The sequence below is a fragment of the Achroia grisella genome, unplaced genomic scaffold (genome assembly GCF_030625045.1).
Source record: "Achroia grisella isolate CSIRO2021 unplaced genomic scaffold, CSIRO_AGI_Agris_v1 utg1304, whole genome shotgun sequence".
Classification (NCBI taxonomy): Eukaryota; Metazoa; Arthropoda; class Insecta; order Lepidoptera; family Pyralidae; genus Achroia; species Achroia grisella.
Genome location: NW_026712617.1, coordinates 685,461 through 699,882, shown reverse-complemented (window position 1 = coordinate 699,882; position 14,422 = coordinate 685,461). Strand labels below are relative to the sequence as shown.

The following is a 14,422-nucleotide window of genomic DNA, read 5'->3' as shown; positions in this document are numbered from 1 at the left end:
GATTACAGATTAACGAGATATATTATGCAATGTATTAGCTATAGTAACTATAGTTAGCTATATATAGTCTTCTTAAGTATATTGTATTTTTTAGTTAACAATGCTGAAAGTAGTATTAGTGATAAGGTGACAAACAAGCATAGTATGTACTAATACCCTAATGAAATGTTTTGTATTCGTACTGCAAGACTGGAAACCTTAGTGAAACCAGCGTGAGGAGCAGCATAGAGCGTAGTAATAATTGTAATGCATTAGGCACCGGCGCGCGCGACCTGAGGGTACGCGGCACGCGTTGTTCATAATGCGGACCCGCGCCGCATCGCGCATGTGCAGAAGAGCTTTATGTAACCGCGGGCCGATCTGAAACGGAGCGCGATCCATGGACTAACGTCCGTTAGGAAACTTTACTCATTCATCTTTTCCCTAAAAGCGGGGTGCGGGGTCCCGCGCTGCGCTACGCCGCGCGTGTTACATAACAGTGGCTCCGGAGGGCGCCGCCGACTTCAACTCGAGCCGCCCTCGCGTGCGGACCTCTCGATCCCAGTTTGAAACCCGCGTAATACGAAATTGCACCCTCGCGCCTCGTCAGCTTCAGACGTGTGCCGCGATACCGTGACTCCCGTCGCGTCTCTCCGCGATCACTTCTCGCGTCCTATAATAAATAATTTTTGTTCAAACAATTCCTAAGAGACTTTTTCGAAACTTTAATTCTCGGTCGTTGGCTTCCCACTTCGCAGCGAAGGCGGTAAGCCATTTGTTTACCTACAATAATTCCTTATTGTGTTTGTATTTTTTTTACCAGGTTTGTTATTTGGTTATATAACATTTCGTCGTTGTTTTTGTTGCTGATATTTCTTCATCAACATTGGCTGCGCGTCTTATATCAATGAACTGGAATGTCGAAAAATTAAATAAACTGTTTCATATTGTAAATAAATGTACAAGAGTGGTGTTGTTGAAAAACTAACTTAAATGATATGTATATATTTTATTAAAATTATCTATATTAAAATTGAATATTCGTAATATTTATTCGAATTCATGTAAATTTTAGATATTTTTGAGAGTGTTAATAAAGTTAAAACACTAGAGTACGCACACATTATAGAAAAGTGTCTGTAAGCTTCGGAGTACTTTCCTAAAACGCTTTACCGCCTCTTTAAACCGTTATGCGTTAAAGCACGTAAATAAGACAACACGCAATTTAGCTACCTCCATAAATCATCCAATACAGGTATTATATTATTACGTGAATAGAATGTGATTTCAATATTTAATACACATTTTATATTATTATACTGTTATAAAACGTGGAAATACCCAAACAATTTGGAAGCTTACGTAAAAGATTGCGTCGCTACGTTCATTCGTAGCCCGTAGCCGTCGTAGCTATAATCTATAGAGGTCTAATATAGTACCTACCTATCATTTTTACATGCTTTCACGGGTAGAGCCTAGATCTTATGATTAATGTTCTACCGGAACTCCATCTAAATCGTGTGTATATGACATACTAAAGAAATTCTCTTTAATCTTTATGAATCGAAGTATAAACTTTTATGAAAGACATGCAACTTAAAGTAGCCACTGTTGCAGTGATATAAAGTTATGAAAGTACAAGTAATTAGTATGCTGACATTGTTTGAAATATTGTATTCTCTGTGGTATTATTTATGCCTTTATAATACAGAGAAAGGACTGGATGGCCTGTTTTCTTTGTTTGCATTGGGCATTGTTTACTGTAATTAATCGAATAACTGTAATGGAACTGTTGTTTTGTTGTTTATATTTTTGCCTATTATACAAAATATTAAATTATATAGAAAACATTTTATAAAAAGTTATGTTCTTATAGATCATGTACATATGCGCATGGGTGTTGGGATATTTAACTTTCCTTCATTTATACATGTGTGTGTTATTTAAATGGATAAATAAAGAGCGTCGTGGCGTAGCGGATTACTACCGACGTAGAACGAAACTCACGACGTGTACAAATCTAGCGGACACCCAAATTAAACGTTATTTATTTATTTCTTATTCTGTATACGAAATTGTATAGATACTTATATAGGACATAATCAAATAAAAATAAAACATTCTAAATTAAAATATATATATAAATAATGGAATATATTTTTAGAGAGCTGTTTATCTCAAATGCAGACATCTTCTGAGGTAAAAAGGAGAATAATCAAAAGCTTGATGGTTGAGATAGTGAAAGATGGACATTAAAAATTTGAAAGTTGAGTACCTAATTAAGAAGGTCATGAGATTATGATCAACTTAGAATTTATTTTTCTTTGCGATACTGAGGAGCCCTATGGTACACTAAATCTTCAGCTATTCAATACAGAGTAGAAAAACGTAGCAGGAGAATTCCGATACTCCTGTGCTGGCGCTAATAAATAAAATAGTCTATTTCAGCTTAGATAGGAAATGTGAGAAATGGTCATTTTTACATAGAACGTATATGAAGCGTAGGCAATTATTGAATAAACTTTGTGTTGCAATTTCCAACTGACACTCCATAGACGGAAGACGGCCGATAACAAATAAAATGAAGATGAAAGATAATTTTAAAGTACTGACGAAATCTGGGCATGATAAGCGTTCAATTGACATTTCTTAAAACCTTTACCATTTCTTTTATATTACATTGGAAATCGTTTACTATTTTAGTAGATGAGTTTTTTAAACAATGAGTTTATCAACTTTTAAATTTACTTTTTTAACATATAGACACTATTCCTTCTACGTTTTCTTTTAATAGTGTTTAAAATGCTTAATTTTCTAATTTCAAAATATTCCAACTGCGCTCTGTTTTATTACGACTACCCAAAGAATTTTAATTCTGTGCTCAGATGCTTCCCCAAGCGAAATAGGAGGTCACGAGCAAAATTTAAATGCCGTTCGATGCTTGCACAAGATCGCCCCCGCACGCTTTCATTCCTAGATTGTTTTTGGCAATGAAATCACTTTCAACCAGTTTAAATTTAATTGCAATGTTTTTTATTTATCTTATTATTTTATTAATCTGACTAGGGCATAAAAGTACTTAAAATATGAATTGTTTATTATTCCTTAGTGAATCACTATTTAATTTCCAATGGTAAATAAAACAACGCCATTCAAATATCTATTCATCTGCGTGGGTGTAGTAAATCACTAACTGAAGAGTTCATAAAAAACGGTCTCAATTGAAAATGTTCTTCAATTCATTTTTGAGTTTTCATAGAATGTATGTGTGCATGAGTTCATAATAGACAGAAAATAGTTTGAAACATTATGGATAACGATTGCAATCATATCTATTTACAACTTGGAATCTTATTATGCATTGAGAATATATTCAAAATTGGAAGCGAATCCACAGACCATTTAGGACTTTATAGTAGTATTAAATCCAAGTCATGAGACGAGTAAAATTGAACGTACTTTAGCCTTATATGTGAGCACGGTACAACATAAGAGGCATTGTACTTAATCGACAGAATCCTCTTTATAAATATTCAGTGAATGATATTTAGACTGCTTCTGTGATATCAAATTGAAATTCAATTCCAAAATATTTATTTGTTTATAATTATTTCATATTTTTGGAAATGATTACATTTTCAAAATATACATATACATATCATATTAACAAAGCATTCAAAGTATTGTTCTAAAGAATAACTCGATATGTCCAAATTCAATGAATTTTGACATATTTCTTCTGAAAACTTTAAACACATCCGCTAATAAAACATAAAATTATATATTAAAAAACTGAAATGTATGTTACATTTTGATGTAATAGTAATTTATTACGACTAGACTAGACTACGATAGGAGTGCAGATTATATTTCGGTCATTTTACTTTCTATAAAATGCAAGAAGAATGGTCAACAAACATCAACGTGCAATCAAGGTTGCACGTTTTTTTAATCCGATATTGATATCAAATAAATTTAGAAGTCTAAATGGCTGTCAATATTTTCCTCATAAAATTCTAATATATATTTTTATGAACCTAATTTATATTTTCTACCTAAAGCGAATAGTAAATATTTTACTGCTTATGGAGTAAAATACGGCCTTTGTTTATAATAAGGCCTAGTTTTAATATGATGTTTAGTAGTGGTAAATTTGTGAGTACAAAACATCTCTAAAACTTTTAGCATAATGATTATTTACCGTAAGAAGTTGTCGCACCTTCCCTTGGAGGGCAGTATATTCTAATCTCTACGGTACACCATCTGGTATATACGAATATATGAGATTTTAGAATATGTAATATATTATAATAGTTAACAATAATTATACAGCTAACATACATTGGACAAAATGAAAGACATATTCATATCAAAGTTTTCCACGGTATATTATATATACTCAATTTATGTATAATATACTCATTAATTTTTACCTACATGCATGAACATTATGGCACCCTTACATATACAGTTATTATTCAGAGCATTGTTACTTCCATATTTTTTTATATTGTATGGCCATATGCCGTTTGCAGTATCAGTATAAAAAATATTGTTGATAAAATCCTTCTTGTATATTAAATATTTGTTGACAAAAACAATTTAATAAAATGTCATTTATAGAGCGTGACATAATTTTCACGTGACATGTTGTCACTTTTATTTATCTTCTTGTTCTCTCTGATTGATATGGATGTATACACATATTATTGTCGTCTACAATCTACGAAGAATAAGTCTGAAGACCAAGCTACCCCGTAATACAGTAAGAGATTCCTTCATTCTCGATTGCTCAATGCTTTCTAGAATACAAAATAATACGTCTTCGATAGATATATCGGTTTTTAAAAGTTATTATTTACAAGTTATTGTTTTGGCAGATAAATATATATTATAATTTATAAATAGTGTTTAATTTAAATTTAGAGAAAATTTTAGGATTTATTCATATTAATGATTATGGATAAAGGCAAGGCAATGATTATGATGAATGATTATGGATACATGAATAGATTATAATAGGTAAATTGATATAGTAACTTGACAACTTATTGAATATAACACCATAGAATTTCATAACATTTAATTTGAATCATTTATGGCAGAGTAGAGATGAAATTGTTCAGTTTGCTTATATCCAATGAAAAGTGAATGAGTAGTTCGATGAATCACTTCAGGTTCACTCTAATGGAAGAATCCAGTTCGCTTCGTCTAGCTAGCTGACAGTATCAGGTCGATGCGCGGCACTTACTAAGTACGTACATATTCGATTTAAAAAAAATTCAATTTTAAGTCAAGTATAGTATACTCCTTATAGAAAATAGAAACAAAGTCACTTTACAATTGGACGTTACTTTATATGTCTATGCTAAGTGACATCTTCTATTTGACTGAATCTGTGATATTGTCAGGATCGAAGGCGGTGCTTTTGGTTCACAAAGTTTCTTAAGTTAGTGACAATACAGAATATTTGTTTTACTTGATAGCATTAATATCATAAAAATGTACTATTGAATTACTTGCCAGTTTTTTTCATCTGAGATAGGCAGAACTGGTAGGGATAGTAAAAAAGTTACAAACTTATATAATTGGCCGAAGATGTCCTGTATGTCTAAATAAATGATTTTGACATTGCCCTTATTCTAAATAGGTACACTTTCAATGATTTATCACAATTGTTTGTCGCCTTGAAAAATATTCGATCTATAAATAAGGTAGGTAGCTATTTATAGATTCCCCTACAAAATTATTTGCAGACTTCGAAGTTTAATAGAGATGATGTTTGTACAGGTAAAGTTTAATTCAATACTGGCAGTATTCGCTTTGCTTTTGATATGACCGATAAGGAAATTATTTTATAGCTATGAAACAGATTTTACAAATAAAAAACTGTAATTGCTTGACCAGTTGCAGCATATAAAGCTGCCTATAAACGACACGATTGGATTGGCATACGATCGATAGAGCCTCTATTTACACAAAGCCGACTAATGAGTAACTAGCTTCTTGACATACTAATTAACGATAGGGTATACCAACATCGTGCAAATTGTGTTGTAGGTACATAGCGCATGCTTGGTGTGTAGCTCTTATTTAATGACAGAAGCATTAAATTATATATACATACTTTTGTAGTATTACAGACATACAATTAAAAAGGAATTACAACTCTCAGATTTATTATAAAAAAAATTGATTATGGGTTGTAAACTGCTGAATTTATGCTACAGTGACAAACCTGAAAGTAGTAAGGAGTAATTCTAAAATATATAGATAATTACATAAGGTATCAGGAATCTAAGACCAGATACAGCTAATAACATAAAACTAGTAGCTGAGAAAATTAAACAAAAAATAATAATAATCTCGAAGTAAAACCCGGCGCACCTGGTTCCAAACAAATTAGAATTTCTACTATGAGTACTAAACTGCTAGTGGAGATACTAAAATATTATTTTTGTAAGTTCATTTTGCAATATATGCATCCCGATATATATGGTTTTCCCATGCCTTTGAATAACTTTATAATAACACATATTTATAAAAAAATAGGTTTAAGATAAGTCAAGTTATAATCATCACATGGTATTTAAACTAAATCAATTTTCATTAAATACAAATGATTCAATCATACTTACGCACATAACTTGAGTTATATCATATTCAAATCGGAGACCATTGGAATTAAACCGCTAGACCACAAAGGTCGGAAATAGTGATGCGAATAATATGGTTGCTGCAATAGATAATATGATAAAATATGGCCTAGATAATTCATACAGCGCCACCTAGGTTCAAGCTAAGTAGACCTTGTGTTATGGTACTAAACAACTGGTAGATACATAATACATAATATAATACCTAGATCAAGATAAACAATCATATTCGTGAACATAAATTGTAGCGTATAAGAATTCGGATCCGCGACCATCGTAAGAAAAGCGGCCTGGAAAACCGCTAGACCGAGGGCGTTATCAGATGAACATATACTTCTTTTCTGCTAAGGAAAACGTTGGTATATTTTCCTCAATTGGTAAACTTATTTTGCTACGATATTTAGTATATGTTGTAACTCGCTGACGGTCACAAACAAAGAAGTGTTAGCACACTCTCATTGTCAAAGGCCGTAAAAGTAGTCCGTTTGAGACAATTTTTGTTTCGGGATCTATCTCCGACACTAAGCTAGTTAAGAAGTTGGATATACGAGTACAAATGTAGTATTAGTGTACCCACGTAGTGCAACAGTGTGTGTTACTGGGAGATAACATTTATTTTTAAGCTGAAAATGTTGTATTTTTTTGTTTCGTTACAAATGTTGCATTTCGAAACTGAAAGAAATGATTATTTATGTAGGTATTTTGTTAGTGTTATGATTTTTTTTATTTAAATGTAAAAGAAGAGTATAAATCTAATATTTTTCTAATAAATGTTCAAAAATACTTTAAATTATAATGAAAGCTTGTTTGTGGCACACAAAGTTTTTATTAATAGAATCTCAATAACATTCACACTTAAAATTTTAATGAGCGGATTATATCAAACCACTCTGTGGTCGTAATTTAGGTGACAAGTAGTAATCATATAAATTTATTACCTTTTAATTAAAGTAAATTAAAAATAATAGAATAATTCGAAATTAAACAATAAATAGAGCAATATATTGGAATTTCACATTTGAAATTGGAACATCCCAACTGGGAAAGAACAGTCGCAGTAGAGAAAACCGCAACCTAATAATGTTATTGTGTAGCGTTGTGTTTACGTGGCGAATAAAGTTACCCACCAGGGTTGCCAACTTTAAAATACTTAGCACCGTACGAAGAAATACAAAATCTGATAAAACCTGTAGATTAACTCAATTTGTCAGTTTATACATGACCGATTTTCAGGGAGTTGAGAGACTCGGACTCGGACGGACTCAGAGGGAGAAAATGTTCTCTTACATATGGTCAAAAATATCATATTTAAACGATGCTCCTCGTTATGTTGGCATCCCTGTTACCGGCGCTCTTAGGGTAAGGGTTAAGGGTAGACTACGCGCTCGTGATGCCCTTGATGTTGACGGCCATATGCTTGTTTCCCACCTTTGTATAATAAAAAAAACAGCTATTTAATGTCATTGTTGACAAGAAAATAATAGGGAAGGTTCGACAAGTGAGTACTGGATACGGCCATTATACTAATGCTTATTCTACATCTTTAATTTAGTGATCATTATCGTTTGCCTGTTATTTACTGACAGACAAAGAGATTACACACTTGTTTTTATATTATGAGCTGTTAAAGAAAATTGTTCAGCTTAATTAATGACATTATCTTTCGAATTAGTATCCATAAATTAGTAGATATTACCAGAATACTGGCATTTAAACAAAGTGATTACGATTGGACCTTTGGTGCCGGTAGCATTACATTAGCTGACCCGTTTTAGACATTTTGAACGACTTTTATCTGCTGCCGTGCTACGTTTATCGCGACAGTGGAGCACGCGCAAGGGTTTTATTTTGTAACGTTTTGAATATTAGCAGGTATTATGAAATCAGCTAACGATATAGAATTCGAAAAATAAAAAAAACAATTGGCAAATATAATACCTGTTTATAATATGACCTAATATCCTTATAATGATTGTACAATGTCATGTTTAGCCTAGGAATAATGTTCTATTCTTTATTTGTAACTGTAATTTACAGATATATAAATAGAAATATGGTTATTATTTTAGTAATTATTCGTTTAGAGTGCTGCTTTTCAATTTAAACATAGTATGTGCTGGTTGATGATTTTTAAATGAAGTTTCATCAACCATATAATAATGGAGTAATTAAATGTACCCGAACTTGTTAGTGTTCCATTGTGTACGTTTGTTTGAAAAATTCAGTGTGCATCTTTCAATTTGGACCTGTCAGTTACATATTCCAATTTTCAGCTCAATGTATAAAAATGAACACGAAATATGCTGTTACAAGATTTCAGAATACCAACTATTGAAATAGTATTTTTTGAAAACAAAAAAAATAGAAATAACAGTGCGAGAAACACATATATATTTAGTTGGAAAGTTTAACGTAATTTTTTTTTGCAGTATTATGAAATAAGTTGGAACTAGGAAACAATACTTTAATAGAATTAATCTTTATTGAAATAAATTACCTCATTTGGAACGCAGATTCATCACAAGAAGAATGAGCAAGAGCACTTGTGTCTTGCTCTAATATTCTATCGAAGGATCGCTTCATCCCTATTCTCGTCCTTAGCTGAGTCATCGATATTACATGTATTGTCCTCGTGGTCTCCTTTCACCCTTCACCATCCAGATAATGGTTTAGAATAATTTTGCTACGGCGAAAACGCCCTGCTATAACTAGAGAGCAAAATATATTAATCATTTTTACTAGAGCTCCAGTTTCCAAAGACTTAAAAAAAGAGGAGTTTCTCAATACAACTGCGCTATTTGTATATTACATAATTCATTCATTATTACTTAAAGGCCTCGTTCTTGTCGGCGGAGTTCGCCATTCATTACAGTTTTCAACCGCTCCAACTTTTTCCGTAATTTGCCTGATAACTACATCCAGATATTTTCGTTTGCAACAGTGCTTCACAACTTATTTTTCACATTTATTAAGTAATTAAATCAAAATTATTGTTATAAAAAGTGAATTCCTGAATTAATTATTCACTTCTAGTCATATTAAGTCGATTCATCGGCCTATGTTTGATACTAGGATTAATGAAAACGTACTTAGAATTTGAAAGAAATAAGTATGTATATCTTAAGTCCCTATTTGTTCTAGTGTACGAACCTAATTGATCAGGTTTATAGATTATACTTACGCGTATTACAAAATAATTTTGACAAATCCAAAATAATTATCATTTTTCTTATTTTTTAACAATATGACGACGATGAATATAGTAATAACGATGGTGGTGGTAGTGGTGATGATGATGATGATTAGGTCGATAATTAAAGGTGTCAATAATGATAATGTAGCCGTTGATAATGGTGGTGATATAGACGTGGATCATAATCATCGACATTATCATCTACGTTCGTGAATTCCTTCAAGGAGCTATTTCAAAGCTTATCACGAAGATACACAGACTTACAGGGCCTTTAAGTAGATATTAATTAAACGTTAATAAATTAGTCGATCGATGATTATGATGAGTAATTAACACTGGTAATCGTGATTACGACTACTTTTTTAATTCTGATAATTTTAGAGAATTATTATTTTTATGGTATATAAATCTTAGAAGTGTCGCGATGGTTAATGATCTCTATTTTTATATAAATATGTTGTCTATTCCGATAACTCACTTCAAGTGTGCAGGTCGGCGAGATTCTTGACTTTTTCCCGGTAACCATTTCACGTCTGAATTATATATATCCATTTTTAAGGCAGAATATATATATACATATATATATATATATAAATATCCCCTTGGGCACTTTGTGGCTCAGACGTGCCATATAGGTAGTTTTTTGTTGATCCTTTTTCACTTGTTGATCCGGAGGCCTTTTGTTGATCTAATGCCAGCTGACCATATATAAATGTTGATCCGTTTTGAGCCACAACTGTCACGACGAGTAATAATAATAATTAAGCGATTTATACACGATTTTATACAAATCCACCTTTTTGGCATACGAGCAGTTCTTGATCCAATTCAAACGGGCCAATCAGGGTGCAGCATTTGCCAAGGGCTTCCTCATTGGCACGTTTGGGCTACTACATTATGGCTACAGTAACTTAATAATGTCTAGCTAGTATTTCAAAAATAATAGTCTACCTAATCTAAATATTTATAGAAATCAGTCTGGAGTAACGTGACTCCAGATCAAACCTCAATACTTGTTATTTTTTGGATGGGAATCTTTTCTTTTGTAACAACGTTACTGAGCGAATAAAGAGAAGACGCAACGGCGGATCCAGGGGGGAGCGTCATGGAGGTCATGGGAGTCATGGGGGCGTCATGACTCTCCCCCCCTTAGCCCAGAACTTAGGTAGACTACTAATTGAACTAAAAAATAATGAAACAGCAAATTTTTTTGCACGATCGGAGTGTTGGTGCAGTAGCATTAATTATAATTAAACATTGTTACTTAAAACATAACAGTTAAAGTACTATAACACTAAAAGCAAAATAGGTATTTTCAAAATACTTTTTCAAAATAAATTACCCTTTGAGTTTTTGTTCAAACCTCAGATATTATATTTATTTTAGGTATATCAATCAATACATAGTATAGCATAGTACAGTCTGTCTGTCTGTCTGTTTGTTCCGGCTAATCTCTGAAATAGCTGGACCGATTTTGACGGGACTTTTTTTGGCAAGTAGCTGATGTAATAAGGAGTAACTTACGCTACTGTTATTTTGGAAAAATAAAATAAAATTTCACGCGGACGAAGTCGCTGGGGCCAGCTAGTCTATAGATATACCGAGATTTAATGTTTAAGTTGCTATTATGTTATTGACAAAATTTTACTGTAATGTTACTATTACGTTATCCTACACAATTTGTATTATTTTGGATGAATAAATAAATAAATAAATAAATAATAATCTATACATCTATACATTTAATAAAAATTGGAGTGTCTGTTTGTAATATTGAAAAAACCGTTTTTTACTACATGCATATGAATATATATAAGGTACATATACCAAAATAACTATTTTTATAATTTTAGTCTGTCTGTCTGTCTGTCTGTTTGTTCCGACTAATCTCTGAAATGGCTGGACCGATTTTGACGGTACTTTTTTTTGGCAGGTAGCTGATTTATAAGGAGTAACTTAGGTTACTTTTATTTTAGAAAAATAAAGTTAAATTCCACGCGGACGAAGTCGCGGGAACACCTTGTTTTTAATAAAAACATCTTTTTTATGGTACTTGAGAATGTTGAAGCCTGTTGTTTGTAATATTGAAATAACCGTTTTTTACTACTTGCATATGAATATAAATACGGTACATACACCAAAATAACATATTTTACAAGTTTTGTCTGTCTGTCTGTCTGTTTGTTCCGGCTAATCTCTGAAATAGCTGGACCGATTTTGACGGGACTTTTTTTGGCAGGTAGCTGATGTAATAAGGAGTAACTTAGGCTACTTTTATTTTAGAAAAATAAAGTTAAAAACCACGTGGACGAAGTCGCGGGAACAGCTAGTGTATAATATATTAGAGATACCTACGTGTTTTTTTATTGACGATTAGCTGTACACGGGATTTCGTCCGTGTTGAATTTAACTTTATTTTTCTAAATTATAAGAAGTTAAATTCCACGCGGACGAAGTCGCGTGTACAGCTAGTTGTCGGTAGTCTAGCGATTTATCTAGCACACTGCTTTGATTCCTGCTTGGTGGTCGAGGGTTCGATTCCTCGGACGCTGCAAACATTTGTATTCATGAGTATGATTGTTTGTAACGGTCTGGGTGTTTTCTATGTATAGATAATATATATATGTATTTAAGAAAAAAAACTTTGTATTTATATCAGTTGTCTAGTACCCATAACATAATCTTCAGCTAGCTTAACTTGGGTCTAGATGAAGCTGTGTGAATTGTCCTGAGATTACTATTATTACTATAATAAATCTTTTCAAATCAGCCGATGTTTATTTTTGCCATAATACGTGCTGTTACCATGTGATAATATTACGTACGTACTTATTACTGTTTTAAATGTGATGCGTTCATTATTTATATTTCCTTTGAATTAAAGACAAATGTAAGTATATATATATATACTTACATTTGCACACTTAGTTGATCCAGCCACGATCCGTAGATATTGCTGATTCCACTGTCTCTCTCTTTCTACCACTATAACGGTAGCGTGGCGGAACGGCAACATGTTGCCGTTCCGCGTTCTACCACTATCTTTGTATTCTAATATGCGATGTTGCCGTTCCGACCGAGACCATGCGTTGTTGCCAAATGTATTCGTCGATAGTAGTAGATACCTATACTCGATATATATTTTTTCAACAATTTCCTGCAATAGTGAATCCGTATCGGCATTTTTTTTAAATGCACAAAGATTTTTTGGCTCTGAATATATTTAAAAATCATTTACTTGTGTGTTGATGAATTTATATACTAGTACATGAAGTACCTAATACTTGTTTTGATTTGAATAGGTAGCGATATTATGAATTTATTATACGTAATCTAAAGATTCTGACGAAATAAAAGTAATTAGTTATCTGTTAACCTTGACTTCATGCTGGCACCAGTATTATCAGATGATGAACATACTCTTTGAAAACTTACAGCAGAAATATCGTGTTTGGACTCATTAGATAGGTCTCGATGAATAGAGTTTAAAAAACTTAAAATAAATGGTACATTAGAAATAATGTATAAAAACCCCTTACGTAAAATTCAACCACTTTAAACTTAATAATAATAATAATTAGGAAAAGAGAAAAGCTATACATGCACTGAAAGTAATTGATGCCTTCCACACAATATTTTCAGTATTAAACAACTCTGTTTGTTCAGTAAAAGTGTAAATACACTGGTAACCTTTAATCATATTTTATATGCAAACATTACATATACAAACACTAAAGTTTTATTTCAGAATAGCCAGTAGTTTTCAAGAAATAAGTCTTTGAAATTGTACGTGTAACTTATATATATACCTACTAGTTTTTTCACCATAACAAACAACACCAATATGGCCTAGTTAGTAGTTTACCTGTGTACCAATTAATAATAATAGTAATCTCAGGACAATTCATACAGCTTCATCTAGACCCAAGTTAAGCTAGCTGAAGATTATGTTATGGGTACTGATATAAATACAAAGATTTTTTTCGTAAATACATATATATTATCTATACATAGAAAACACCCAGACCGTTACAAACAATTTAATAATAAGTTAATAGTTTAATAAGTACGTACGTAATATTATCACATGGTAACAGCACGTATTATGGCAAAAATAAACATCGGCTGATTTGAAAAGATTTATTATAGTAATAATAGTAATCTCAGGACAATTCACACAGCTTCATCTAGACCCAAGTTAAGCTAGCTGAAGATTATGTTATGGGTACTAGACAACTGATATAAATACAAAGATTTTTTTTCGTAAATACATATATATTATCTATACATAGAAAACACCCAGACCGTTACAAACAATCATACTCATGAATACAAATGTTTGCAGCGTGCGAGGAATCGAACCCTCGACCACCAAGCAGGAATCAAAGCAGTGTGCTAGCTAAATCGCTAGACTACCGACAACTAGCTGTACACCCGACTTCGTCCGCGTGGAATTTAACTTCTTATATTTTAGAAAAATAAAGTTAAATTCAACACGGACGAAATCCCGTGTACAGCTAGTCATCAATAAAAAAACACGTAGGTATCTCTAATATATTATACACTAGCTGTTCCCGCGACTTCGTCCACGTGG

The 14,422-nt window shown here is 32.3% G+C and overlaps 1 protein-coding gene across 2 annotated transcripts in view; it reads left to right on the top strand.

Moving 5' to 3' along the window:
* The first annotated feature begins 526 nt into the window (after positions 1-526).
* Positions 527-14,422, top strand: part of LOC131855126 (frequenin-1) — a 228,322-nt gene continuing 214,426 nt past the window's right edge. For both annotated transcript variants that reach the window (XM_059206370.1, XM_059206369.1), the window contains exon 1: positions 527-745. The gene's annotated coding sequence lies outside the window, so the exon portion shown is untranslated. The remainder of the gene's footprint in view (positions 746-14,422) is intronic.